This window comes from Camellia sinensis, chromosome 9, assembly GCF_055761805.1.
Source record: "Camellia sinensis isolate YWXY chromosome 9, ASM5576180v1, whole genome shotgun sequence".
Taxonomy (NCBI): Eukaryota; Viridiplantae; Streptophyta; class Magnoliopsida; order Ericales; family Theaceae; genus Camellia; species Camellia sinensis.
The window spans coordinates 167,932,256-167,959,001 of record NC_138969.1 but is presented as its reverse complement, the minus strand read 5'-3'; the positions used below and the strand labels follow the sequence as shown (position 1 = coordinate 167,959,001).

Here is a 26,746-nt window from a genome sequence, read left to right as displayed (position 1 = left end):
ATGGAACATATTGTGTTGCTTTGTGACTGAATACCAGAGTACAAGCTTTGAATTGTAAATGCAGGTTGTTTTGGCTGTGGAACATCAATTTCACTACTCAACATGAGAACTACAGCTGACATGGTAGGTCTATCCGCAACATGGTTCTGAACACAAAGAAGACCAATACCTATGCATCTCATTACTTCTGATAGCAGACATGACTCGGCCATTGCTTCATCCACTAAGTCTAACGCCCTGCTTTTGTTCCACAAGTGCCATGCCTGGAATAGTTTGAATTATGTCGAAATGTGAATTCGAAATAACCACAATAGCCTCTTTGTCTTGTACTCATAAAACAATTGATACAGTAGAAATGTGTCCAAACTATTGTTTGTCATGTACTCATAAAACAATATCCTCTTTGTCATCGTCCATCAATCATTGATACGGTAACCTCATTTATGGAGCAGAAATTGTTGCATTGTGTTTGTTTATCTGAGTACAGCAAACTTCGAAAAGTAAATATAGGTTGTTTTGGCGTTGGAGCATTTGTATCACTGTGTAGCATCAGAACTATATCAGGCATGGTTGGTCTATCCGCAGAGTGATCCTGAACACAAAGAAGGCCAGTACTTATGCATCTCTGTACTTCTAGAAAACAAGAGTCGGTCAATGTTTGATCCATGAAGTCCAACACTCTCCCTTCGTTCCGCAATTGCCATGCCTAAAATAATCTTCTATAATCAGATCGACATCAAATAGGGAAAACATGTTAACTGTCAAAGTATTTGAAATGCACATTGAAGTGAGATAGTGCACTTACATAACCAAGAAGGCTTAGATATTGTTCTTGATAATGGAAACTGCTATTCTTCATGCCAGAAACAATCTCTAGTAGCAATACGCCAAAGCTGAAGAGATCAGATTTTTCAGAAAATATTCCTCCCAAGGCGTACTCAGGAGATATATAGCCACTGCATTTCATTAAAATACAATAAAATTTAGTAATTCAATGTCACAAAAGTAGTTCCACCCAAAAGTCTCACTGCTTTTGGTATGATTTAATTCCATTTGGATAAGAAAAAGGAGAGATTGAATCAAATAGAAGGGAACAAAGGATGCTTACTATGTTCCCATAACTCTCCGAGTGTTTTCTAGATCTTGTGTGACTTGAAAAGTTCGTGCCAAGCCAAAGTCTGATATTTTTGGGTTCATATCTTTATCCAAGAGAACATTGCTAGCTTTCAAATCTCGGTGAATAATTTTTAAGCAAGAATCACGATGGAGATACATAAGCCCTCTTGCAATATCCTGAATGATGTTGAAACGTTTATCCCAATCAAGTTGTGCTCTTCTTGTTGGATCTAACAGGAATACCAATTCAAAATATAATCAGCAAAGATCTTGGTGGGTAATAATCCTTGAACTAACAAGTTCATTAAATATTAAGCATAAGGTTAAGTTGAACAAACCGAAAAGCAAAGTATCCAAGCTTCTATTGGGCATGTACTCGTAAACTATCATTAGTTCTTCTCCCTCAATGCAGCAACCAAAGAGCTGAACAAGATTCCTATTCTAGAGTTTTGACATCAGAATAATCTCATTCTTGAACTCTTCTATGCCTTGTCCCGAGCATCTAGAAAGTTTTTTCACTGCTATGTCCTGCCCATCTTCCAGCTTTCGCTATCATTTACCATTAATTTTCTCAATTGAACAACATATGATTACAGAGTTCATATGTAATATTTAGGAAATTATTTATATGTATGTGCGCACAAAATAATTTAGAAAATAGGGCATTTACCTTGAAGACCGGGCCAAATCCTCCTTCCCCGAGTTTGTTATCTGAGCAGAAATTGTTGGTAGCAGCTACAATTTTATCGAAATCAAATATTGGCAGCTCTGATAGATCTTGTTGTTTTACATGGTTTCTCCACAAATTTCCTAGTCGAGTGATTTTTGAAGTGTTGAATATACCAGAAAAAATAAAGGCCTTGCTTCTTTTCTTCCTTTTTCCTGGTTTGTGAGATTGAATCATGACAATTAAATCAATCAGCTCCTTAATCCTCATGTTTCATGGTTATCAAACTTGGGTATGCACTGAAATTGACAAATTATACCCCCAACGCATCCCCAACCTACTAAAAAAAATATATGGATGCCTTTTTTAATTTTAAATAAGAAAAAGAAAAAAGAGATGTTACTTTGACATTGCAGCGAAGTCTGCACTACATTTGTTTCGGCAGAAAAATGTTTTCTATGTTTGGTTGCAATTTTGAAACTAATGAGTTAGTGATGGTGTTGGTGGTGGTAGTGTTGTGGCATTGGTAAGACTTTAGTCTAGTAAACATTTTTTACTCAAATAAGTCTATTTTCCGTTCATCATGGAAAATATTTTAGGTTGACTTTTGTTTTCTGTTGTACCAAAAATTAGAAAATGCAAAAGGTTAACTTCCAATTCCCCTGTTTTCAAGCATCAAGTTATTGGTCACCACATGCCTGATTTTAGTATTGCAAAAGCTTTCAATTTAAATGGCAAATTGAAACCAGTAAGATGATTAGTGCAATAGAACATAGGTTGGGTTTGACAGTTCAACTGTCAAACGAATTCTTTTCACATGGTTTTCCCACATAAATTCAACTAGAAAGTTATTAAACATCATTGTTTAAAAGATTCAAAACATTGTTCACTCACTTGACAATCTTCTGATAGACAAACAGCTAATCTAACATATTGAAGTCTACATTAGCAGTATTCTCACCTCTTTGTTTAGCTTTCCACTTGCACAAAACTTAAATGAACACACTAGATAATATGATACTTGAAATTACTACCAAACTGACGATGAGTTTTGTTCTTTCCTTCCCTTTTCCTGGAAAAGAAAATAAACACACAAATAAAGTTCATGAAAAGGGAATAACAATCCTTATGGAGAGAGAACCCTGAATGTAAATCAAGTCACCTAGTTCTGAATTCGCTAGGCAGAGGAAAAGATCCTCTCCTCCAAGCGAAAACTCCTGAACATCCAAAAGATTTCTTGTCCATGTTGTACAACCAATTCCATTTACATATGCATATGCCAAACAAGAGCAATTATTTAAGCACCAAAATTTGCATTCATTTGTATCATCAAGAGGCACATAAGTAGAAAGGTCGGGCAATTTCATCCCTCTCAACTTCCAAAACCCATCAATCTTTCCACTGCCCTAGGATGAGTTACTTGTGTTCTTGTCACAAAGTAATTCTGTTCGTCTCACACACCTGCTTGTCCAATTTCCTTTCCCCCATTCTTCGTTTGATTTTGGCACAAACCCTTTCAAGCACTTACATATCGGCGACTTATTTCTATTACAAACCCCAAAAGGTCCACATGTTCCATATGTATCACAGACTGTCTAGAGTATTCCAACGAGTGTTCCACTCCTGCGTGCCCTCATCCCACTCAACCAACCTCAAAGCTCCACTTGATGTAACTGTCAAAATCTGAATATCAGAGCTGTTGAATAAAGTGAATGTGAAAAAGCGATTATCTTGTTGGAGGTCTGGAACAAGAGTAAACCCATTTAGATAACTGCCACGTGTTTCCGGTATCCCAACAAGCTTGAGTCCATTCCACTGCCCACTTCTCCAGAAAGGAATTGAATTGTTCCAAATGAACTCTTGCGGTGGCTTCTATGGTGAAATCCCAGAAACAAAATTTCCAGGCGATGGATCGTCTTCTGTTTTCCAAGCAGTCTGGTATTCAGTCCTAGCCTCATCCCGGGTAATGAAGTGTCACAAGGATGACTCAAATCCTCCCACAACGACTCACCCGACACACCATCCCTGCGTACTAAATTACCCGTGTATAAAAGCACTGCAACCGAATAATTCACATACACAGTTATGTTGGTTGTCCAAACAGTGTTTTGATTTCCATCCAAAAGCCTGAGGTTTCCATCATCGCCAATTGTTAGACTTGAGCCCGAGTCTGTAACTGAAAGTGGGTTTTCTCTATTTGCTACCCATACAACTTTTCGTATAGGAATTTTCTTGTACCATATCCCAACATATTTCTTGGCAGTAGAATTGGAATTAAAGAAGCCCAACTCGAAGATTTGGCTAGCAGAAGTAAGAGTTTCTGATACTGAAATGCTTTTGGATTGAGTTAAATTGTCTGTTGCAAAGCATGATTGTGATTGTGTGAGTATGTGACAAAGCAATATGAATGAAACAAATGAATTAGAAATTGTAATTGCAATGCTCAGTTGCCTCAATATCATTGTTCTAAGGGCTAAGATATGAGAATTGGGAATGAGGACCAGATTGCTGCAGAGTTGTGGCTATGGTGACTCTGGTTTTCTTGCTTTTTGGACAAAAGAATGTGAACAAAAAATTTCAAATGCGTGCCATATTTTTGGGTCATGGTCGGAGAAGAGAGAGGACTAATTAGAGTGTTGGATTGAATGATTTGGTGAGGAAGAAAAAGAAATCAATTTTTCTTGTTCTTAATTATTTGTTTGAGTTACTAAAGAGAGGGAACAATGAGTTCACATTCATAAATATATATATATATATATATATAAGAGGCCTACTCACTTGTGTCTTACCATGAGAAAATAAAGTAAAAAATATGATTGTATATAGTAACTTTCAAAATATAAAAACATATAAAGATATTTTGATAATATAACTTGTAATTAATTTTTTTTTTTCTCTTTCATTGGACAAGTTTGACAATAACCTAAAATAACTAAAATGTCAAAAATGAGTTTTAGCAACGTTTATTTAACGACGTTTTATTAAACGTCACATTTTATAATATTTAACGACGTTTCTTAAACGTTGCTGTTTTAAAAAATAAAAACGGCACCGCTTCAAGCGTTTAAAAGCGCCTTCGAATGTCCTCTCTCTCTCTCTCTCCCTTAAATGGGCAACCCTCTGAAGCCCCAATCTCTCTCACTCACTCATTTTGTAGCCCTTATCTCTTACTCAGTCTCTCGTTCGCTCTCTCTTTCTCTAAACCCTCTCAATGGATCAATTCATCTCTCGCTGATTCATCTCAGAATGATACAATCTCGGTGATTCATCTTGGCGATTTCGATTCTGATTTCGAAGTTCTCTCTGGATTTTGATTTCGAAATTTATGTTTCGGTGATTCTCTCTCTCAATTTCAAAGTCTATTTTGAATATGAGAATAATTGTTAAAGCCCTTTGTAAACCCTTATTTGGAATCATCATGCCTTCAAATCTCGTCTCTCTCAACCCTCTCTAAACCGTTATTATTCTCACAGATTCATCTTTGAGATTCAGAGCGATTTCGATTTTGAAGCTCCACCGCCACCACCATCTGCACCGGCTCGATTTCTCTGATTTCGATTTCATTTGAATGTCTGATTTCGATTTCGATTTCGAAACTCCACCGCCACCACCATCTCCACCAGCGAGGTATCGATTTCTCTATCTCTCTCAAGCTCTTCCCTCCCGTCGCTCTCGATTTGGTTATTGAAATTGAAATTGTAAGCAAGAAACTACAAGTTGATTTGTGGCTAAACACATCCTTTTCTTTTTTTCTTCTTTTCTTCGCTCTCTGCTTCGTTGAACTAGATTTAAGTCTTTGCTTCAAGTCCGGATGTGGGAGAGAGAGAGAGAGAGGATGTGGAGGAGGAGGAGTTGATTTGTGCCTGAACGCATCCTTTTCTGATCTGTTATGTTGAAAAAGTTGAAAGATCTCTGAATATACACTTGCCCATTTACAATCCCATATGTACAGTTACTTTCCTTTTTCTAGATTCTCTTTAGCTTGAGGTACAGATCTCCAATCTTTTCACTTTCTATACCTTCAAATCTTGTGTGTATGTATATTTGGATTTATTTGTGTATATTACATGTTTGTTTATATGCCCAGCTTAAGTTGAAGTTCTTTCTTTCTTGTTCTCTGTTAGATTTCTATTTTTCTATTATTTTTCACTGCACCCAAAATACAAAAAGAGACACAAAAATGCACTTGTTAGTTTGTTACACCCAAAATACACACAAGAAATGCAAGAAATCAGTACAGTTGCTTCCTGGTAGCGGATAAGGAAGCAACTATACCCACATAATTCACAGTCTAGCTGAAGTTAACCCCATATTCTCATGTTCATGATTACATAATCTCATCGATAAAGAATAATCAGAATTCAAAATTATCCTTTAAATCTACACAAAACATTCCGTTTCTGATTTTGCTAGGCAACTTCAATCTTTGACAATTGTATTCAAAAACCCGTGGCACCTCCTCCGTTTAGGATAGCGGAGATTCGAGCTGCCATTCCTAGCCACTGCTGGGTCTAGAATCCATGGCGATCTATTAGTTATGTGATTAGGGATGTTATTGTGGTTTTTGGATTAGCTGCATTGGCAAATTTCTTTGAAAGTTGGGTTGTTTGGCCTTTTTACTGGGCTGCCCAGGGGACAATGTTTTGGGCACTGTTTGTTCTTGGTCATGATTGGTAATATACATAACATGCTTACAATTCCTATTTTGGAAATTAAATTTGAAGGCTCATTTTTGTGTTTGGTTTTTTTTTTTTTTTTGAATCTGCAGTGGCCACGGAAGCTTTTCTGACGACCCTTTGTTGAACAGTGTTGCTGGACATCTCCTGCATTCGTCAATTCTTGTGCCTTATCATGGATGGTGTGTTCTTGATCTTAACTCTCTGATTCTGATATTTGTATATCTGTCTAGATTGAGTTTGTGAAGAAATGGTGTTTGTGCATATGACTGATATATAATTACAGGAGAATTAGCCACAGAACTCACCATCAGAATCATGGACATGTTGAAAATGATGAATCATGGGTACCGGTAATACTTCTATAATTGTCCCTCTTTGCTCATTTTTTCTGTCCAGTTTACTGATGCCGATGGACATCACCATTCTCACATTTTTAATCTTCTGAAAACAATAAATCTTTTTGGTCCATTTTGAACACGATACATGTATGATTATTTGGTACATGTATGATTATTTCAGTTTTTAGAACGACTTTAAACAGTAAATTGGGGCATCGTTGACGGAACACAAAGACTCCGATTGTAGTTGTCTCTGGCTCTAAAAGTAGTCCACTATCATGACTTGTGATACCCACTAACCATCTATATATATGTGTATGTATATATGCTAAAAGGGTTTATTGTTGAATTTGTAAATTTGAATTGAAGGGCAGTTTGGAAGAAGGCCATGGGAGAGGGAGAGAGAGAGAGAGATGAAGGTCAAGATCATCAGACCCCTTTGGTTGATTCTTCCATCGACAGAACTGGTTTGTCTTTCTTTCACTTTCTTTCTCTTCCCTTGTTTTTTTGTTTTTTTTTCCCTTTTTCTGACAGTAACCATGAATTTTTCATTTGGTGATCTAATAAACCAATGATTTTTTATCCACAAGAATTTCCAAGAAAGTATATAATGTAAGTGTTTAATGCCCAAAAGTCAAAATTTTCCACACCCACTTTTTTACACAGCATCATCAATTCTCCAGCCCTTAAATATCAGGACACAATATATATATATATATATATACACACTAGGGGTATAAGCCCACCCTGTGTTGTTAAATTTATAAAATATATAAATTTTAATTTTGAATTAAAAATATAAGTAGTATTTGTTGATTTAGTGGTAAGGGTGTTGTTTTCCAAACTCAAGATCTTAAGTTCAAATCTCGTGCACTTCACTTTATAAATTTTTTTCCTCTTTTTTGATATAAAAAAAATCCAATTGGGAACTTTGTGATTTCGGTTTTAGTGATCCTGGGAACTTTGTGTGAGTTCATGAAATGTTATTTAGTGATCCTGTGACTTGAAATGCATTGGAATAAAATAATTGGGAACATTTTTTAAAAAATTAAAAAAAATCTCAAAATTTAACATTGTAACAAATTAAACTAGTATTTTTATTTTTTTTCAATTTGAACTTTAGACATTTAAAATGTTATCAATTATCAATTTTAACTATCTGACTGTGTCTGTTAACTTGTATAATGGAAGAGGACAATTTTGACATTTCTTCTTGGTTCACATATGTATGTGTATGTATTTTGGTACTTCGATTGGTATATATTGACATGATTCTGTGACTTGAAATGCATTGAAAGAAAGAAATTTAAGAACAGAGTACCCATGCCTGCCACAATTATAAGGAGCAGTGGCTTACAACCGTCAGATGGGAATTGTTATATATACACATATATGGATTATGTATTTTGGAACTTAGATTTGTATGTGTTGATTATATGATGATGAAGGGAACATATGGACCGGTGTGGCGTGCATAATAACGGGAGTGATAGGATCAGGGTACTATCAATGTTTTAAAAACTAGACCGGTGAATGAACTGGAAAAATGATCGGGTGGACGGGTCACTGGTTCAACTGTCGGGTTGAACCGGAATCGAACCGTGACGTCATAAATATATTAAAATTATATTTAAATAAAAATATAAGTAATAAAATTAAAAATTAAAAATTTTAATAATCTTAAATATTTCTCTTAATACTTTTTTTTATTAAAAAATATAAAAATATATTTAAAAATATTATTAATTTTCATTTTGGAAGAAGAAATCAAATATTTAATATTCTTTCCATATGATTTTAATTCAAACACTTTGATTGAAAGAAGAGCAAAATTTTTGGAGGGATATCAAGTTTTAAGTTTCCCTCCAATGAATTTGATTGAATCCTACATAGATTTCTTGAGTTTTTTTGGTAGAATTTTTTTCTTATAAATAGATGGAAGCTTTCACAATAATTTTAAGCTCTCAATGGGATTCCTCACAAGAGGAGACCTTTAAAAGAGAGTTTCCAATTAAATTTTTATTATATATATAATATATATATATATATATATATATATATATATAAAATAAGAAAGAAAGAAAGAAAGAAAATAAAAAAACAGGAAAAAAGAAAGGGCCGGACCGGTTCGATCAACCCGTGATCGGGTCGACCGGTTCACCGGTTTTCAAAAAATAGCCCGGTTTTTTCAATTGGCCGGTTTAAGAGGGTTGACCGGACCGGAACCCCATCCGGTCACTGGTTCAACCGGTTGAACAGGCCGGTCCGGTCCGGTTTTTAAAACCATGGGTACTATGACTAGCATGGAGCATGTCTCAGTTGGGGTGGATTGCAGGCCCATTGGCTATGTTGCTCTTTGCATCTATTAATGGGAAGCATGTTTGGGCTCGCAAGTATGTGAAGAAGAACCCCAAGTCTCCATCCCATCAACCTACTTCTCCAGTTGCTGCGGCCCCAAAACCCTAATTCAGAGAGAGAGAGAGAAAGTATTTTTAATTTGTCAACTGTACTAGTGTGGACTACTTGAGATCCATTAGTGAGTTGTGGTTACAAGAGATTGTGAACGATTTTGCTATTTATAATTCCAATGATAATTTGTTGTTTGTTGTGATGTTATGTATGTGAGAGGGTAATTTATGAGTAAATTGGGCCGAGCTGGGTACTGGGCCGTTCTAGGGGCCGTAGTAAGAAGGGCTTAGTAAGTGGACCGTAGTCCAGGTGTTAGCTCGGTCCAGGGATGTAGTGACCTAGCAAGGGTTAGCTCGGTCTAAGAGAGCTCTACCGTTAGCTCGGTCACCACACTCAGAGCGGTAACAGTTAGCTCGGTCATACCATATTGAGCCGAAGTATGTTAAGCTTTCCTCATAACCTTGCTATTGGTTAGCTTGGTCCAAGCTCATTGTGGTTAGTGCGGTCTCGGATAACCCAGTTGGAATATGTGAAACTGAGGTACACGCAGTGAAAGGAAGAACCGAGCTAGTGGTAGCTCGGTCTAGTCTGTGGTTTTAGCATGGCTATGTTATCTCGGTCGTATTGACATCCAACCATGGTAAAACCATCTCACTTGGTTTAAGTAGTGAGGGGGGTGTTGAAGGATAAGCATTATCTTTCAGGAATGTAATTCCTAGGAGGACTCTACATGGAGAAGTAAGAGTCCTACTAGGATTGTGCCTCACGAAACCTATAAAAACTCATAACATCACCTATGGAGAGGTAACACAACTTTGATTCCCGAATACACAGAGCTTTTTGTCTATTTTGCTGACTTAGGCATCAGAGAAGTATCCAGCACACACCTGCCGGCTAGCTCACGTTTGTGTTTTCAGGGAGTAAAGCGACGTCGTATGGAGGAGCGCAGACTTGATCAACAGGATTATACGAGAAGGTTTATTTCTTTCTCGTACAATTGGCGTCGTCTGTGGGAATATCAGGCAAAGAACAAAACCTCTTGATCAAGTTTCCCTCGCTAGTTGAATGGCGCACAATGAAGATTTGCCGCAGTCCGCCATCGACGGACAAACCCCATAGGGAGGTGGGAGGCGCGAAGGTCTGCCTTCCATCCCACCCATAGCAGATTTAGAGCCACAGCGACAGAACCCCCGGAGGGATACAAGGAGGAGGCGGGGTAACAGCTCCCGTCACTCTCGCTCACAAAGTCCTGAAAGGCAAAGGCGAAGAATTGACCCTCAAGCTCTGGAGGATCGCATAAAAGAGCAAGATGAACTAATAAGGAAGATGGCGGCAGACATGGAATTGATGAAGTGCCAGATAAAAGGGAAAGGGGTGGCGACAGGAGAGGGGCGCAAAAGCAATACGCCCCCTCGCCACTCTGAAGATCGTGGTAGGCATACCACGCCATCGCAAGCAGAGAGTAGGAGCCTCAGAACAGGCAACACTCAATTAAGGACTTCCAGAACTCGTTACTCTAGGTCTGAGAAAACGAGATCATTGAGGTCTTACACTGAGGGAAACACCTATCGGCCCTCATATACGCACCAGACATCGTCCAGGCAAACAGAGTTGCCTAGATCGTTCGACTTACGGACTGTACTTGAAGAAAGGGCACGACGCAAGGAGGATGCCAGGGCACGCGACCCGCATAGAGTTTCAGCCCTTCAGCGGTTGGTTCCTCGGACGCATGGAAGCGTCGAGGTAGGAATGCCAATACCGCACCTTGCCTATGAACCAACAGATAAAGCATTAGCAAGACTACATAGCTCGCCGTTCATTCCGGCGATTGAGAACGTACCATTACCCTCAGGCTTCATCCAACCTAAATTTACCACGTACAAGGGGAAGACAGACCCTTATATGCACCTAAGCCACTTTCGCCAGGTCATGGCAGTATACCGGCAGAACGAAGCTTTGATGTGCATCCTATTTCCATCCAGCCTTGGCGACCTAGGTTTAACCTGGTTCGAATGGCTATCAGAAGGCAGCATAGCCTCATGGGCACAATTAGCGGAGGCATTCGTGACAAGGTTTAGAACGAAAACTAAGACGCCAGTAGAGATTGATCAGTTACTCTCCATTGATATGGACGACAAGGAGACGTTGAGATCCTACAACAGTTGCTACTGGGAGACGTTCAACCAGATAGGGGACTGCCCTACCAATCTCGCCATCGCACAATACAAAAGAGGACTTCCAGTCGGAAACAAATTGAGATTCGATTACTATGACTCTACCCCTCACAATGGAAGCCTTGATGGAGAGAGTGCACCAACATATTCGGGTGGAGGAGGATGGCGCCCGTGCAAAGGCAAAATCTGGTACAACAGCAATACCAGATAAGAAGACTATGGCAAAAGTAAACATGGTAGAACATCCAAGCAAGAATGGACGAGGCAGGCGAGACAACGAAGAGGACCGAGATAAAAGATGGTTGAGAGTCCACACTGTCATTACCACGGTATTCAAGAAACCAATCTACCAAATTCTCAGTGAGATACGTGATGAACCTTTCGTCAGATGGCCAGCTAAGCTGGGAGAAGCACAAAAGGACTACGACGAAAGATCTCGGTGCACCTTCCATAAGGAAAAGGGGCACCGCACTGAAAATTGCACGCCGTTGAGACAGCATCTGGAGGAGTTAGTGACAGCTGGGCACCTGGACCGATACACAGAAGGAGGGACACAGCCAGCCCCCCAGAACCACAATCACCTAGACGGAATGTCGATCAACGCCTCACCTCAAGGCGTGATTAATGTAATACATGGGGTATTCAAACCTGAGCGAGTATGTGAGCTCAGGGGAACGATCAAGAAGGCTGAACACTTAAGAGAGGTATTGAGTGCCCAAACTACCATAAAAAAGGGGAAAACAGAACCCACGAACGTCATATCCTTCTCAGACAGAGACTTAGCAAGGATATACTACCCTCACAATGATGCACTGGTCGTCACACTCCACATCATGGATTACGACATCAAACGGATTTTGATCGATCAAGGAAGCTCGTGCGAGATAATGTATTACGAAACCTTCAAACAACTGAAATTAAAGGACAAAGACTTGGCACCTGCCGTATCTCCCTTGATCGGGTTCAACTTGATGCCAGAATGACCAGTCGGCAAGATAATCCTCCCAGTCAGAGTAGGAAGCATGACTAAACAAGTGAAATTCTGGGTATTGAAAGTGCCCTCCACTTATAACATAATCTTGGGAAGGACATAGCTGCATGCCATGAGAGCAGCAGCATCAACCTACCATCAAGTAATGCGATTCCCCAACGAAGTCGGGGTAATTGAAAAGGTCTCTGGAGACCAAATTATGTCCAAGCAATGCTTTGTCACAGTAAATGGCAACCGAGCTGCCAAGGGATTTGTTCAGATGGTGGAAGAGCCCGTGAGTAATGAATTGTTTGCAGATGTTGGCAAAGCCGCTGAACAAAAGGTAGTGGAAGACTTGGTACAGGTAAGAATAGATGAAAAGAACCCGGATAAGTTCTTTTTGCTTGGCTCATCCATGTCCAGTACTGAGAGAATAGAGGTCATGGAATTCTTGACCTCTAACATCGAATTGTTTGCCTGGACGCCGTATGACATGCCTGGTATTGACCCAAGCTTCATCTGTCACATTGAATGTCCACCCAACTGCCCGACCAATTATACAACGTACTCGCAGATCGGCACTCCACCATGCTGAGATAGTGGCAGAAGAAGTAGAAAACCTGCTAGAAGCAGGAGCTATCAGAGAGGTGTACTACCCCAAATGGATCTCCAATACCATAGTGGTGCCTAAGAAGAATGGAAAATGGCGTGTCTGTGTGGACTACAAAACGGTCAACAAGGCATGCCCAAAAGACAGTTTTCATCTTCCACGGATAGACCAACTGGTAGATCTGACTGCAGGACACAACTGTCTTAGTTTTCTTGATGCGTACAGAGGGTACCATCAGATCGCCATGTATGAGCCAGACCAGGAGGTTACATCTTTTACAATGCCAAGAAGACTATATTGTTACAAGGTCATGCCCTTTGGCCTTAAGAACGCAGGAGCAACATTCCAACGGATGGTTACCAAGATGTTCGAACCATTGTTAGGCAGAATAATAGAAACCTACATCGACGACATGGTGGTCAAGAGCAAGGATAAGAATGACCATCTCAAGGACCTAGGTGAGATGTTTCAAATCCTGAAGAAGCACAAGCTGCGCCTTAATGCGTCCAAATGTGCGTTCGGTGTAGGATCTGACAAATTCCTGGACTTCCTGGTGACCAACCGAGGTATTGAGGCAGACCCTTCTCAGATCAAAGCAATTCAGGATCTGGAGAGGCCTAACTCAGTAAAAGAAGTACAACATCTCACCGGTATGGCAGCTGCGCTCAACCGGTTCATCAGTCGGTCGTCAGACAGATGTCGACCATTTTTTCAAGCATTAAAGGCCAAGTTTGAGTGGGATGAAGAATGCGACCGCGCCCTAGAAAGTTTGAAAGAATACATGTCTTCTCCGTCGTTGCTAGTAACCCCAATACCTGGAGAAGAACTATTCTTGTACCTAGTAGTTTCATAGCATGCAATCAGCGCAGTGTTGGTCCAAGTGGAAGGAATCCAACATCTTCCCATCTTTTATGTCAACAAGACATTGCTGGGCGCGAAAACCAGGTACTTACCATTGGAAAAATTGGCCTTAGCCTTGATGATGGCATCAAGGAAGTTGTCGCACTACTTTCACGCCCACACCATAATCGTCCTCACAGCTTTTCCATTAAAAGCTCTGTTTGAGAGCGAACTTTTCTAGGCGAATCTTGAAGTGGGCAGTGGAGTTGGGACAGTTTGACATCAAGTTCCAACCTAGAACCGCGATAAAAGCCCAAGCCTTGGCAGACTTTGTCGCAGAATTCACCCTAGGAAGTCATCATATCTGCCCAGCCGACCTGACTGATACAACCGAACTAGGGTTGGAAGTTGACGCCGGAATAGCGTAACCCCTGGTACAGGATACCCAATCAGACCCTGAGGCAGACCAGAGTAAAGTAAGGGAGGAAGAAGCAAACCATGCCACACCAAGCAAAGACTCATCAACAAATGATGACTTGGTACAATCAGATAATGAGGGGCAAACAGCAAGCATGGACTTTGAAGAAAACACCAGCAACACTCTTGATCCCAAGGCATCATCTGATCCCTCCACTTGCTGGAAACTGTTCGTTGGAGAGATGTGGAAGCTCTTCGTGGATGGAGTGTCCAACAGGCATTGTGCAAGACTAGGCATAGTCCTCATCTCACCACATGGCCTTGTGGTGGAGCAAGCAATCAACCTCGGCTTCCCTGCATCAAACAACGAGGCAGAGTATGAAACACTTTTAGCAGGACTGAAATCAGCATTCTATATAAAGGCAATTGAAGTAATGGTCTACAGTGACTCACAGTTGGTGGTAAACCAAATTTCAGGAGACTACGTGGCAAAAGATGACAAGATGGCTAAGTACCAAGAGTTAGTCAGAAAAGAGATCAAGAAATTTGAAGTAGTGCGGATAGAGCAGATTGGCAGGGAAGAAAACAGTAGAGCGGACGAACTAGCAGGCTTTGCTTCGATAGCAGATACATCCATCACTCATCCATTACTAATTGACTACCTACCAAGACCAAGCATTGAAGAACCCGAAGTAGAAGAGGTATGTTGCGCCGAACTAGGCCCTTCATGGATGGATCCCATTATAATGTTCTTAAAAGACGGCGTCCTACCGAAAGAGAAGAAAGAGGCCAACAAAATAAGAGCAAAGTCACAGCAATTTTGGCTCTCCCCATCAATGGCGTTGTACAAGAAATCCTTCACAGGATCTTACCTGAAGTGTGTCCATCCCAGCAAGGTCGAAGCATTCTTGTTCAAAATTCACAAAGGCATATGCGGAAGCCATCAAGGAGGAAGATGGTTAGCTTACAGAGCCATTTCTCAAGGATATTGGTGGCCATACATGCAAGCGGATTCAGAGAAGTATGTCAAGAAGTCAGAGAAATGTCAGAAGTTCGCACACCACATACATCAGCCAGCCAGAGAACTTCTACCATTGACAAGCCCATAGCCCTTTGCAATGTGGGGCTTGGACATAGTAAGACCACTTCCAATGGCACCCGGCAACAGAAAGTTCTTCCTTGCAGCAACAGACTACTTCACAAAGTGGGTAGAGGCAGAAGCACTAGCATCAATAAAAGAGAAAGATATGAAGAAGTTTGTCTGGCAGAATATCATCACACGGTTCGGCATACCCAAGGCGCTAATATCAGACAACGACACTCAGTTCGACGGCAAAATTTTTAGAGGCTTTTGTGAGGAATATAAGATAGAATTCTACAACTCTACACCGGTATACCCCCAAGCAAATGGCCAGGCGGAAGTATCAAACAAGGTCGTCTTGGATGGATTGAAGAAAAGGTTAGAGAAAGCAAAAGGCAAGTGGGCCGAAGAACTTTCTCATGTTTTATGGGCTTACCGTACCACATCTCGGCGATCAACCAGAGAAATGCCATTATCTTTAGCCTACGGCATGGAGGCAGTAATCCCACGAGAAATCGGCCTCCCCACAATTAGAAGTGAAAATTTCGATCCAGACTTAAATGGGGAAGCCATAGCCTTGGAACTCGACATTGCGGAAGAAAGAAGAGAAAGTGCACTAGTTCACATTGCCTCATACCAGCAAGAGTTATCTAGAAAATACAACAAGACAGTACATCCAAGGCAATTTAAGGTTGGAGATTGGGTACTGCGCAAAGTAATGGAAAACACCCTAGTACCCGGAGACGGCAAGTTAGGGCCCAACTGGGAAGGACCCTACATGGTGGTTGGATTAGCAGGAAAAGGGGCATACCACTTGGAAGATGAAGACAACAAAGCCATTCCCAGGCCATGGAGCACGGCCAATCTCAAACTATTTTATTTTTAGCTTTTCTTTAAACTCAATTGTAGTTTTCTTTTCTGAATAAAATAAGTAGTTTCTTTTCAGCATAAATTGTTTCCTTCTGTAAAAGATTGTTTTAGTGAGCTCGGGGCATTGAAAGCATAGTTGGCCGGAAAAATCAACACCCCTCCTAAGCCCAGGATAAGGATCTAGACTGCAGGACGTTTGGTCAGAATAACCAAACACTTTACTCTAGGTTGGCAGGAATAACCAACTTCGAGGTTGGATGGAAAAACCAACACCCTTCCTAAGCCCAAGATAAGGATCCAAGCTGCAGGACGTTTGGTCGGAATAACTAAACACTTCACTCTAGGTTGGCAGGAAAAACCAACTTAGAGGTTGGCTGGAAAAACCAACACCCCTCCTAAACCAAGGATAAGGATCCAGGCTGCAGGACGTTTGGTCAGAATAACCAAACACTTCACTCTAGGTTGGCAGTTAGAGGTTGGCTGGAAAAACCAACACCCCTCCTAAGCCCAGGATAAGGATCCAGGCTGCAGGACGTTTGGTCGGAATAACCAAACACTTTACTCTAGGTTGGCAGGAAAAACCAACTTAGAGGTTGGCTGGAAAAACCAACACACAGTACTCTTCAGCCGAAGTAAGGATTTAGGCTGAAAAGTGGTTGGCTAGAAAAACTAACACTTAGTACTCTTCAGCCGAAGTAAGGATCTAGGCTAAAGAATGGTTGGCTGGAAAAATCAATACTTAGTACTCTTCAGCCGAAGTAAGGATTTAGGCTGAAGAGTGGTTGGCTGGAAAAATCAACACTTAGTACTCTTCAGCCAAAGTAAGGATCTAGGCTGAAGAGTGGTTGGCTGGAAAAACCAAAGCTTATTGTTCTTTAGCCGAGATAAGGATCAAGGCTAAAGAGGTTGGCAGGTATGGCCAGACAGATTGCAAAGCTAAGACCGGGATAAAAGTATCTGGGCCAGAGAATGTTATACTTCGTTCAGATTACAATTAGAAAGTTACATGCATGGCAGTTAACCGAAATAACAGTTGGTACAAAAGAGATTTCATTGATCATACAAAGTCAAAGTACAAGAGGGAGGACTTCAGCCCGGTTACAGTCTCTTTCCAAAAGACAAAAAAGAAGAAAAATACATAAGTCAAGCAAACAGGTCATCTAAGTCGGCATCTAAAACCACCCGATATTCACCCAGAGGTAGCTCGGTGGTGGCAACCACGCTCTGGTTAAGCTCAGTTGGAAGCACAACATCGGACACAATTGGCAAAGGTGGGATGGAGACCTCTGGGGTTGGGGAGATAGACTGGCGACCGAATTGAGTGTTGTCCTCTGGAGCTTCATCTTCATCCTCCTCCTCTAGAAATTGTTGTTGAACGGTAGCAGCATACTCCGCCAGTGAGCTTGGTATGAAATATGGAGGAGGATTGAAGACCTCGGTCTCAGGTCCATGACCGAGCTGCGCCACAGCCTCTCTCCACCCGCATTTAAAGAACAGGTCCTTCGCAGCTTCACACTGCTTAATGTACAAGGCTTCACCTTCTTTGAAACCACAGTCCTCCGCATCCTCCAGTTTCTCGAGCTTTGTTATTTCATCATTTTTTTTTTCTTCAAGCTTGGCCAGCTCGCGCAGATATTTATCTTTTATCACGGCCGCAGCCTTTTGCTTGTCTGCTTCAGCCGAGCTAACAAGACCGGTCAGGCGACCATTCTCGGTTTGTAGCTCGGCTATCTGCTTCCTGGCCTGTTCTAGCTCGGCGGTTTTTTCATTAGCCTCGGCCATGGCCTGCCTGGTGGGTTTTCGAAGTTCTAACACTCGCTTGTGAGCGATGTGGTTTTTTTGTATGGCCTGCAAAAGGATGGTAAAAATTTTTAGTAAAATCGAGCCAAAAGTCATAAGAATTTCTAAAAAATAAGCGAATGAGCAACTTACCAACACCATTGATTTTGTGGACGAACGAAGGGCCTTCAGTTCAGTTAGGGGGTTGTGGTACCTTATGTCGGTTGGAAGACAAACGCCTTTAGCAAGGTTAAAGGCCATCAAGTGGTCTTTTTCTGCGACCACTAAGTCAGAATCCGTGATAGCGCGGTTCTAAAACGTGATCTTTGGTACCCACTTTGAGGAGCTATCTCGGTCTGAGCGCTTAGGTGGAGGGCTTGGTGAAGTGATTCGAGGCACCACGGTTTCATCCTCGTCGACAAGGCGTGGCTTGGTTACGGAAGTCCTAGCACGCTTGTTGGGATGAGATGATGAGGGCTGAGCGATTGGTAAGGCCACCACGGTCTCTTAGGGTTGGCTTGCTGGTGGTACCTTGGCTTGGTTTGTTTCGGTTAGAAGGGCCTTCACTGCTCTTTTCTTGGCCATTTCTTGTTTGGCAGTTAGTGGGATGAGATTGATTTGAGGCAAGGATGGATCTGGCTCTGGCGAAGGTTGAAGGAGGAAATCGGTCACTCTGGTCTTCCTGTGGCTACTATATTGGTAGGTCGGTTCGAAATTCAGTAGCTCAGCCTAGCCTCTGTTTGGATATTACAGTGCGGCTCGAAGTGTGTTTAAGTTGGGATAGCTGTATTGAGACTTGAGAAAGTTCAAATCTGCATACAAGGAGAAGACAGTCAGTGCGGTTCAACATCAGAAAACCGAGGTAAAACAAAGCATGGAATTTAGCCAAGATAGTCCTATCGGCTACACCCTTGTTCCAATTTATTCTGTCGCCCGGGATCTCGGCTTGTTGGTCCTCAAAGTTCCCAGATACCCAGAGGAAATCATCACCATTCATATCTTTATCCGGGATATTCTTTATTATCTTTTCACGCCGGTGCCTTATTCTTAAATAATAAACCCACCCATCTTCATTTGAACCTAAGGAATATTGGTGGAAAAGCTTGGCTAAACCAAGGTTAAGGCCAGCCCGACAGTTTAGCTCGGCGATACCATTTATTATACGATATGAATTTGTGGAAAGCTGGGTGGGGCAGAGGTTGGTTTGCCTAAGAAATTCACAGAGAAGAGGCTGTACAGGGAATCTTAATCCGGTTTCTACAATGGAAAGAAGGGTAAAAGGAACAAAACCAGGGTTTCCCCAAGGTATGATATCTAGTTCGGCTAGGGTGAGGTGGACATCATCAGGGATATGGTAGTCCCTTAGGAACTCAGCCATAGCACCTGGGGTGTTTACCAAATATCTATATTTACCCATGAGGTTTTAAGTTATGAATAAATAAACGAGTATTAGCTCTGTCGTGAAATGACGCTAAGTAGCTCGGTTGAGCATTCAAGGGAGTGCTTAGCAACCTAAGTCTGCAAAGTGAAAAAAGAGAGGTGTTAAGCACAGATCGTTGGACCGTGCTAAAAGAAACAAAGGCAAAATAAATGAAGTCTTAGCTTGGCTACGTGGGTCACTACCCCTTCTTAGCTCGGTTTGAGCAAGGGTCCTTAGCTCGGTTAAGTCTTTGGGGCAGCATTCTTAGTTCGGTCTGAACTAAGGGAGCTGGTTTAGCCCCAAGTTTTACCCCGGTCGGTGGTTAAGGCTTTCTAGCACGGTATTGCGCAAACTTAGTGCGGTTCGATAACTCGGTTAAAAGAAGCAGAGGGTCCCTAACTTATGGAAACTACAAGTATGGCGCGGGTTTTAGTTTGGTTGTTGGGTGTGACTAGGCTTGCACCTAATGCAAACAATATCCTAGTTCGGTTGGGATGTGATTTTGGATCAAATACAGTGTTTTTTCACACTATTCATGAATGCAGTGGTTCTATCACAAGGTTTTCCCAGAAAGCTGAAAGTGAAAGTGGCATGTGTTTTGAAAAACGTACAAAATACGTGTGTTGTGTATTACAAAACAGATGCAAAATCAACAAAAAGGAAATAAGATTGGGCTACTTGCAAATTTGAAGACGAGCTGATGAAGATCAAAGCCACGAGAGAAAGCTCTTGGTGGGCACCATGTTTGGGAGAAATGGAGGTTCGAAGAGAGAGAGAAGGAGATGAATAGTGGAATGAATGATTCAAAACGAAGGGGTGTTTTGTGTAGAGGGAAGGACAAAAAGGCGGGATTGTTCAAAATACATGAAGTACGAAGACGGCGTGACAGCTACGCTGTGCCAATGACAGTTTGCCACGTGGCCGTAGAATGGGAAGCGGTTCAGTATAGCAACCAAAGAGATGTTTTGACCGGACATGTTAAAGTAGCCCGGTGTGAATTTAGCTCGATTGGAAGGCTAAAGTTTGAGCTTGGCTGGTAACAGGTAATCCCTATCATGCTGCGCAGATAGAATTAAGGGGCAATTGAGAGGGTAATTTATGAGTAAATTGGGCCGAGTTGGGTAATGGGCCGTAGTAAGAAGGGCTTAGTAAGTGGACCGTAGTCCAAGTGTTAGCTCGGTCCAGGTATGCTCGGTCCAAGAGAGCTCTGCCGTTAGCTCGGTCACCACACTCAGAGCGGTAACATTAGCTCGGTCATACCACATTGAGCCGAAGTATGTTAAGCTTTCCTCAGAACCTTGCTATTGGTTAGCTCGGTCCAAGCTCATTGTGGTTAGTGCGGACTCGGACAACCCAGTTAGAATATGTCAAACCGAGGTACACGCAGTGAAAGGAAGAACCGAGCTAGTGGGAGCTCGGTCTAGTCTGCGGTTTTAGCATGACTATGTTATCTCGGTCGTATTGACATCCAGCCATGGTAAAACCATCTCACTTGGTTTAAGTAGTGAGGGGAGTGTTGAAGGATAAGCATTATCTTTCAGGAATGTGATTCTTAGGACTCTACATGGAGGAGTAAAAGTCCTATTAGGATTGTGCCACACGGAATCTATAAAAGCTCATAACATCACTTATGGAGAGGTAACACAATTTTGATTTCCGAATACACAGAGTTTTTTGTCTATTTGTCTATTTTGCTGACTTAGGCATTGGAGAGGTATTCGGCATACACCCACCGGCTAGCTCACGTTTGTGTTTTCAGGGAGTAAAGCGACGTCGTACGGAGGAGCGCAGACTTGATCAACAGGATTATACGAGAAGGTTTATTTCTTTCCTGTACAGTATGTATAATTTGTGTAATTTTGTTTCTTTAAATCCAGTTTTGGTTTGCTAGTAGGAAATGTTTTACCGATAATATTTTTTATTTTCATTTTGATTTTTGGAAGTTCTCTTTCACTTTTTCTAAGTGCAAGAAATCTGAGACACATTCTTTTATATACACACATATAGAGCTCTTTGTTTAGAATTTTGTGATCAAATTTTGTATATTTCTTTTACTATTAAAAAAAAGAAATTATCTTATCTTAAAAAGTTCTTAAAATTTAAATTTAATTTGTTACTTAAATTAAAAAACTCCCATGAAAAATCTGTGCCTGTTTTTGTACGAATATACAGTGGGTGTTTGGAAAGTGAGATTTTATGTAAATTTTTTTAGTTGTAAGATGTTATTGGATAAAAAAATTTTGGTATTTGGGAAGATAGTTGGGTTTTTTTTTGTAATTGAATGTGATGTTTGTAAAAAAAAAAGTGATATAATTATGGGATTGGATGTAATATTTTGTTTGAATTTATTTATTTTTATTTTACAAAAAATTTGTCTTTTAGTGTAAAAAATCAAAAAAAAACCCAACTATCAAACTTCCCAAACACCAGTTTGTCACGAGACTGGTGTGCCATTTAAGTAAACATTTGGGGGGGGGGGGGGGGGGGGGGGGGGGGGGTCAACAAGAAACCACATGCTTTCTTTGTTTTTTACACACCATGATTCTTTCTCGTACACTCATTAAAAGTGTGTTCAAATTAAACAATTAAAATACCTTCTAAAAAAATCTAAACAAATAAATGTAAACCTTTTTTTTTTTACTGTTAATATTATTTGCTAAGAAACTTGAAACAATTTTGTATTTTTTTTGTAAAAGTGAGAGAGAAGCAGTTTTTATGGTACCCCATATTTGGAATTTTTTTTTTCAGGCTAGTTGAGAGCTTGATTTGGCAAATCTGCCACAACTAAGCCTTTTATCGTCCGCAATCCAAGCAACTAGATTTGCATTATTCAAATACATTTATGACAATGATCAAGAAGTCTACGTAGATGTTTGGGAAAAGTTAATAACTATTAAGATTTTTTTTAAATAAAAAAATCAAGAAATTTAGATTGAGATATTAGAACTCCCATAAGATTTGGGGGTTAAAAATCTCTTTTTCCTTAATATATATAGATAGATTTTAAATAAAACTTATTTGTTCAAAAACTTGAACTACCACACTTCTTGTTATTAGGACTTTTAAATAATTTCCTTAATTGCTTCTGTGTTTAAAAAAACAAGTCAATTTCTGGTCTATATATTGCACTAGGCTATTAAGGCCAAGTTTGGGAAGTGTAAAAAAAAGTCAAAAAGTCAAAAAATTACTTAAAAAGTTAAAAAATTATCATTATTCACCAAAAGTCAAAAATTACGGCTGCACAACTCCCAATCCTAATTTTCCTCTACACATTATAAAATTATCATTATTCACCAAAAGTCAAAAATTATCATTATACAATTTTTTAATACACATTTTTCATAAAAAGTCAAAAAGTTAATCCAAACATCCATATTTTTTTCCTCAATTATTTAATCCAAAAAGACAAAAAGACAAAAAGTACACTTATTTAGGACACCCCAAACAACCCCTAAATGACCTTCATTATTTTTCATCAGACCAGACTATAACAACTAAAATCCACCTCATATTATTAATTTTTTTTTTTAAATTCAGGCTTTGCTTCGACTAATTCTGAGTTCATGCATTTTTTCCTTCCACATATAATAAGTAATGAAAATACTATTTTTTTAGAATTATTTGTTAGATATTTAGCCGTTGTTTTTGTTTTGCTTTGTTAAATAATCCCTATGTGTTAGGGACTAGTTAGCATTTGATCTATTCCTTTGGAGAATCCCATAAGTCTAGGGCTATTAGACGTGGGATATTATTTTCCTTGATTTTTTGTTCAGTTTGTTTCTGTAAGCCTATTTAAACTGGGTCTTTGATTTCATTCAATAAGAAGTCAACTTTTCACAAGTATTTTGCACTACAATATTCAAAGCTTTGATATTTAACATTTGGTATCGGAGCTCCATCAAGGGGCTTGATTATCAAAGAAGCAGTAGTCTTCCCACTTGCAGCAGCAAAATTACATGGCATCAGAAAATAGTAGTTTTGTGCAACCAGCAATCCCTCGCTTTGATGGTCACTATCACCATTAAAGCATGCTGATGGAAAACTTTTTGCGATCTAAAAAGTACTGGGGTCTTATAGTGAATGGTATTGCTAAACCAGTAGATGATGTAGTTATGCATGATGCACAAACGAAGGTTCTCGAAGAACAAAAGCTGAAGGATTTGAAGGCAAAGAATTACTTGTTCCAGGCAATAGATCGTGCCATCCTGGAAACTATCCACAAAAAGGACATTGCTAAAGAGATTTGGGACTCCCTAAAAAAGAAGTATCAAGGCACGGCAAGGGTCAAATGTGCACAACTTCAAGCTCTTCGCCAAGTGTTTGAGACTGTTCACATGAAGAAAGAGGAGTCAGTCAATGATTATTTTGCAAGAACACTGGCAATTACAAACAAAATGCATATTCATGGCTAGAAAATGGGAGATGTTGCAGTCATTGAGAAAATCCTTCGCTCAATGACTCCCAAATTTGATTATGTTGTACGTTCCATTGAAAAATCGAATGACATTGATAGTCTTTCGATTGATGAGTTGCAGAGCTCATTGCTGGTACATGAACAGAGGATGACTAGTCATGTTGTGGAGGAGCAAGCCTTGCAAGTTACAATTCATGGAGAAACATCCCCTGGGAGAGGCAGAGGACATGGCAGATTTTGAGGAAGAGGAAGAGGTAGAGGACGCCAGCTTTCCTACAATCAAGGAGCACCATTTGACAAGGAAAGTATGGAATGGTATCACTATCATAAGTGTTTGGCCATTTCCAATATGAATACCCTGACAAAGAGAAAGATACAAAGATGAATTTTTGCTAAAAATGAAGAAGAGCTACTTTTGATGGCATACATCGACAAGAGGGAGACTAAATCAGATGATGCATGGTACTTAGACTCTGGCAGCAACAATCACATGAGTGGTAACAAACTCCTCTTCTCTGATTTGGATGAGACTTTTAGAGAAAATGTGAAACTTGGAAACAGTACTAATATATGTGTCATGGGAAAGGGTAACATCAAAGTTCTGATGAATGGCAATATGCACATTATTACTGGTGTGTTTTATGTTCCATTAGTCAAAAGTAATTTGATTAGTCTTGGTCAGTTACAAAAGAAAGGTTTTTCATCATCATTCAAAAGGGTTGCTATCAAATTCATCATCCACAGAAGGGCTTTATTGCAGAGGTCAAAATGAGAGGAAATCAGATGTTTCCTTTGCAAACTCAAACTGAACATGCTGATTAGATATGTCACAAATCAACGGTACAAGATCTTGCATGGTTGTGGCACTATCGATATGGGCACTTGAACTTTAATGGGCTAAAAATCTTGCAACAAAAGAAAATGCTAAAAGGACTTCCACATATTTAATCTCCTTCAAAGGTTTGTGAGGATTGCATCATTGGCAAGCAGCATCGTGACCCATTTCCTAAGAAAAGCGCTTGGAGAGCCACCCAACCATTGCAGCTAATCCATTCAGACATTTGCGGGCCAATTAATCTAACATCGAACAACGACAAAAGGTACTCCGTTACCTTTACTGATGACTATAGTCGAAAAACATGGGTTTATTTTTTGATAGAAAAGTCTTAGGCTATTGCTGTATTTAAAAGATTTAAAGCTCAAGTTGAAAAAGAAACTAGCAAGTCTATAAAGGTTTTTTGTACTGATCGTGGAGGTGAATTTACTTCACATGAATTCACTAACTTGTGTGCGAGAAATGGCATTCGTAGACAGCTTATTGTCGGATACACACCACAACAGAACGGTGTGTCATAAAGGAAAAATCACACGATCCTAAATATGGTGTGAAACATGATTGCAATGAAGAATATTCCTAAGAGTTTTTGGCCTAAAGTTGTAAACTAGAGCGTTCATGTGTTGAATAGAAAGCCCTACACTTTCTATAAAGACCATGACACCAGAGAAAGCATGGACAGGGCACAAACCAATAGTTGATCATTTCAAGATATTTGGATGCTTAGCCTATGCACATGTACCTGATGAGAAGAGAAGCAAACTTGATGACAAAGGGGTGAAATGTGTGTTGCTCGGTGTCAGTGAAGAATCCAAAGCGTATAGATTTTTTAATCTACTCACTCAGAAAATAATCATTAGCTGTGACATGGTGTTTGATGAAGACAGTAACTGGGATTAGAGTATCACAAGAAATAAATCTGCTTAAGTTGATTTAGATGCAAAAGATGAAAACAACACTGAAGAGGAAGTACAATCTGTTGGAGACAGTTTATCAGATGTTCCATTAAATCAGCCAGCTGAAATTGAACCTTCAAGTGAAAATGTTCAAAGTCCAAGAAAAAGACCCTATTGGATGACAGACTATGTAAGTGTGAATGAATTATCTGATGATGAAACTTTTGCTCATCTTGCTCTATTTGCAGATAGTGATCCTATAGTATTTACTGAAGCTGTCAAGAACTTAAAATGGAAGAAAGCCATGGATGCAGAGATAGAAGCAATTGAAAAGAATGATACCTGGAAATTAACTGATCTTCCTGAAAGAAAGAAAACCATTGGTGTTAAATGGATCTACAAAACAAAGCTAAATGAGAAAGGAGAGGTTGACAAACTTAAGGCTCGGCTAGTGGCTAAAGGATATGCACAAGAATATGGCGTTGATTATGTTGAAGTTTTTGCACCTGTTGCAAGGCATGATGCCATTCGTTTGGTGGTTTCACTGGCAACACAAAATTCTTGGTCCATTTATCAGCTTGACGTAAAATCCATTTTTCTTAATGGTGAGTTGAATGAGCAAGTCTTCATTGATCAACCTCCAGGTTATGTACATAAAGAGAATAAGTAAAAAGTTTATAGACTGCAAAAGGCTCTATATGGACTGAAACAAGCACCCCAGGCTTGGTACAATTGTATAGATTCTTACTTCTCAAGTGCTGGCTTCCAAAAATGTCCCTATGAGCATACATTGTACGTCAAATCTGGAGAGGGAGGTAACCGTCTGATTGTTTGTGTGTATGTAGATGACTTGATATTCACTGGAAATGATGAAACAATGTTTATTGAGTTTAAAAAGTCAATAATGGATGAGTTTGATATGACTGATCTAGGAAAGATGCGTTACTTTCTTGGTATTGAGGTGGTACAATCACTAGCTAGAATTTTCATCGGCCAAAGAAAGTATGCTCAAGAAGTTTTAGAAAGGTTTGGGATGACTGATTGCAATCCTGTTCAGAATCCAATTGTTCTAGGTTGTAAGCTCACAAGAGATACAAAAGGAGTAAGAGTTGACAACACTCATTACAAAGAAATTATTGGTAGCTTGATGGATTAATCAGCCACTTGACTAGACATGATGTTTGTGGTTAGTCTCATCAGCAAATTCATGGAAGCTCTAACTGAACTTCAT

The 26,746-nt window shown here is 39.9% G+C and overlaps 2 long non-coding RNA genes across 2 annotated transcripts; both read right to left on the bottom strand.

The window, feature by feature from the left end:
- Nucleotides 1-272: 272 nt before the first annotated feature.
- Nucleotides 273-1,665, bottom strand: LOC114319554 (uncharacterized). The gene is made up of 2 exons (XR_014341283.1): nucleotides 806-1,665; nucleotides 273-706 (listed from the first exon to the last, which is right to left on the bottom strand). It is a non-coding gene; the product is annotated as an uncharacterized LOC114319554 (long non-coding RNA).
- Nucleotides 1,666-2,793: 1,128 nt separating this feature from the next.
- On the bottom strand, nucleotides 2,794-4,287 carry LOC114303511 (uncharacterized). The gene is made up of 2 exons (XR_014341284.1): nucleotides 2,946-4,287; nucleotides 2,794-2,855 (listed from the first exon to the last, which is right to left on the bottom strand). It is a non-coding gene; the product is annotated as an uncharacterized LOC114303511 (long non-coding RNA).
- Nucleotides 4,288-26,746: the final 22,459 nt, after the last annotated feature.